Source organism: Benincasa hispida, chromosome 6, assembly GCF_027475165.1.
Source record: "Benincasa hispida cultivar pf3 chromosome 6, pf3_genome.v1.1, whole genome shotgun sequence".
Lineage (NCBI taxonomy): Eukaryota > Viridiplantae > Streptophyta > Magnoliopsida > Cucurbitales > Cucurbitaceae > Benincasa > Benincasa hispida.
In genome coordinates this window covers 5,607,346-5,611,848 of record NC_143483.1, presented here as the reverse complement: position 1 = coordinate 5,611,848, position 4,503 = coordinate 5,607,346, and positions in this window count along the sequence as shown.

The following is a 4,503-nucleotide window of genomic DNA, read 5'->3' as shown; positions in this document are numbered from 1 at the left end:
GTGAAGAAAAAAGGTCTTCAAAGGTAATATATCTTGAACCTTTTTTTTCCTTGTAAAAGCATGTTGTAATTTATTTTGAATGGATACTTATTGTATGTTTACTGTAAATTTTGTTTTCAATTAATGGAATTTGGACGATCCGCTTCCACTCAAGGTTCTCCTCATACAAGTTTCTTCATTAACCTCTTTAACCAGATGATCTATGAAATGAATCATTATTATAAGAAAGATTAAAGGAAAATATTTCTCTAACATAAAGTATGAACAATAACTTTTCGTATAGCATCCAAACTAAGGTGCTGAGAAAACTTTGTTGTATATTTTATAGAAAAAATACATCAGAGTGATTTCTGTTGGGATTGTAGAACAAACACCTTAGGTACAAGTACATACCACCAACAAGTGATATAAAATAGATAAGTCCAATTATTCAACCCCAAGGGAAGATAATCCGAATAACTAGTTTTGGACAAAGGAAACCTCCTCTAAATTTATGATCAATGTTAACCAAGAAAATTAATTTGATTTATGGTGGTGATTTAAAAATGTGATCGTTTGCTAAACATTTCGTGAGCAATTATTCGTGTCTTTTGCAAAATGAAAACTATTTTCATTTTATTCTTTAGTTACGAAAACCGAATTGAACTTCCCACTAACGCATGATTCCGGAGAAAATTGTGGGCAATTATCTCATAACTGTCCATTAATAAAATAATAATTATAATCATATTATATTCATAACCTATAGTTTGATATCATGTATCAACCATAGTGTTTTCTCCTCTATTTGATATAAATCATATTTATATCCAATTTCCTCCAAATTAATGTCTCTCATACATTTAGCCAATCATATCATATACAGTTAACCAGTTCAATTATATCATATATAATCGAACTTCCTCTTGTCAATTTGAACATTTCAAACTGACCCAAAAACTGATTCTCAACTTGTATCCAAGCTATCAAGGGACCTTATGGACCTATAGCTTGAAGCTCCAACAGTACGTGAATAGCTGACTAAACTCTTTAGTCACGAGACCCACCATGCGTTAACTGTCAGGCATTCCACTAAAGACCAACAATTGAACTTTTCTTACCACATATATATTTTGTGTCCATTGGATATAACCAATCATGAGAAGGATAACACTTCACAAATGATCGTAAGTCCATTTGGGCCAATTTACCGTTTTGCCCCTGTAGTTACATCTCATTCCTTAAGTACCACTAATCCCTCTAATAAACAATACAACATAGTCCTACTATGTGTGAACACCTCTCAGGCCATGAGAAGGTGTGTGGTGTCACATCGTTCAAGCCCTGGGATCAGTCTTTAAGGGAGCTATCTATCTACTTACCCCTACTTCGGGGAAGGAATGAATCCATCTTGTGTAGCTGAGTTCCCAACTCCCAAATTAGACGAATTCCCAAAGTGGTAGGTTTGAGTCGGCGGCCTGGCCACTCGCACCCATGCAAATCAAAGGACCGCCCTCAACAGCAGGAGTTCCTAACTCACTCAGGATTGAGGTTATGTTACCTATGATTAGTGAAGTGAAGTCTCTGTCATGAATGGCGTTATATAACAAGATGTTAACACTTTGTGGTCAGGTCTTATACAAACTCTTTAATTAGGATTCCCCCGCTCGCATGTCCCCTATACGAATGGTTAGGATCAGATCATCTATGACAAGTCACAACAATTGTAACTATTCCACAAAACGGGTCGCATCCGTAGCGTTACCAGGATAAGGTTTTCCTCATATATTCATATACTACAGACCATTTTGGTTATCTCTTAAGACATGATCCACTTGTATGTCACCACATACATGCTTAAATTACATAAAGAGAACCAGGGATTTTAGTTTATTAGTTTGTGGTAAAGCAAATAAAACATCCAAATGTGCAAAGTTAAGAAGTGAAGTAAATATCATATATTATACATCACAAGTGTTCATACAAATTGCTTACAAACTATAGGACACGAGACTTTAGGGCATCATCCCCAACAGCCACATTGTTCAAGCCCCAGAACTAACCCCTAAAAGAGCATGATGTTGGCATGCTGGCTGAAATGAAGAATTTTCTAGCGACCTAATTCCAAATCAAAGATTTGGGAGAGGCATAGTTTGTTCTGTTCATTCGGATCTTCAGACGAAAACTTGAAAAGCATCTTATCAATGTACGATGCAGAACTCCAAGAAGGTTTTACTCTGTTTCAAGCATGAAGTTTTTTTGTCTATGGAACAGTGTCCTAAGACATCTCAAGAGGTTGAGGAAATGAGACGGATCCCCTATGCATCAGTTGTTGGTAGCCTGATGTATATGGTGTTATGTACAAGACATGGCATCTGCTATGTAGTGGGGATAGTTAGTAGATATTAATCTAATCCAGGATTTGATCAATGGACCGCTGTTAAGAACATCCTCAAACATCTATGGAGAACGAGAGACTACATACTCGTATATAGTTCTAAGGATTTGATCCTTACAGGATATATAGACTCCGATTTCTAGGCTGATATGGATTCTAGGAAATATTCATAATTTTAACTTATTATTTCTATATGAATCATATTCATATAATTAGTATTTTGATCATATTCAAATAATTATTTCTCTTATAAAACTATATAAATTTAATATGAATTGCATTTACTTTTATTTTAACATAGTCTTTATATGAATCTCATTCGTATAACAAATATTTGAATCACATTTAAATGTTTATTTGTCTCATTAAATTATATAATGTATCATCATACATTATACTTTATAATATATCAATATATAGTTATATAATTGTATCTCGTATAATTAATTCTCTTTATTTAATTTGAACCATTCAAATTAAACAAAAAACAATTTGATTCTCATTATTCCTTATTAGCTAACGAGTGGACCTTATGGATCTATAGATTGAAGCTCCAATGATACTTGATTAATTATTTAAACTCTTTAATTAACTTAATCAACCTTCATTAACTATCGGTCACTATCACTAAAGACCATAGTTGCACTCTTCGCACTACAGATATATTTTTGTGTCTAATATAACCAATCAACGATGCATTGACCCTTCACAATTTGCTCGTAAATACAGCTAGGTCAAAATTATCGTTTTACCCCTGTAGTTATATCTAACTCCTTAAGTGTCATTGATCCCTCTAACGAACAATCAGTCATAGTTCAACTATGACTGAACCCCTCTAGCGCCAGGAGAGGGTGAGGCACCTCATTGCTCAAGCCTAGAAATCAGCCCTTAAGGGAGTAATTTATCTACTTACCTTAACAATAGGGAAGAAGTGAATTTCTTCTTATGTAGTTGTATTCCCAACTCCCCAATTAGACGAATCCTCAAAATGGTAAGCTTATTGAGTAAGCAAATCTAGCCACTCTTACTCATATAAATCAAAGGACCGTCCTCATAGGCAATAGTTTACAACTCACTCAGGATTTAGGTCAAGTCACCTATAGTCATCCTGGTAAAATGTAAGTCTCTTCTAGCAACAGCGTTATAAAGAGAGACTTAACATTTCGTGGTCTAGTTATTATACAAACTCTTTGTATAGGATACCCCGCTCACATGTCTCCACATGAATGATCAAGATCAGATCATTGCACTTTACAATAATTGTAACAACCACAAAGTGGGTCGTATCAGTAGTGTTACCAGGATAAGGCATCCAATCTTATCCATATATTACAGACCACTTAAACATTATCCACTTGTAAGTCTCCACATACATATTTAAGTTACATTAGATAACCTGGGATCTTAATTTAATGGATTATTGCACAAGTTGCATAAAACTAATCAACCATTGATTCAACTAACATATAACTACAAGGTTTTAGGCATACATCCCAATAGGTACACCATGATATCTTAACTAGATTGACACATTCTTAACATGCTCATCATAACCCAAGCTCAGGAAACCAATTTTTTTTCAATATGGAAAGGTTTGATTTGTACATCAAGAGCGAGAGATTAACTCAACACAAACAATAAATAAAAGGCTAAAGGAAAGTCATTCAGTTTAGGCTATAGAAGATACATCATAATTATAAAAGAGGTCGGATTTAGTGCAACAAAGTGCTACCGATGAAATTATATCATCCCATAGTTGGTTTTGAGATTTATCAATGCCTTGGAATGTTTGTCTAAGCCAAATACACCACAAAGCGACTGTGATCAATCTTGGAATGAGATTAACCTATATCTTAAAGAATTACATTAAAAAATGTAACCTTTCGTGTGATAAAACTTGCAATGAGATATGAACAAGGATTCAGACCTAAATACAGATGCATTAGGGCTACAGTAATGCTCTTCGAAGTGCTCTTGTAAATACCCTAGGCCAAGCATAAAAATACCCTAGGCCCTGGAAAGTTGAAGAAGAGTCCGAAAATCCCAAAGGAAAACTGTTTTCTTTGAGACTTCAAGATTTCAAGGTGATCCATTTATTTGTTCTTCCAGATCTTGCTCCAATTATT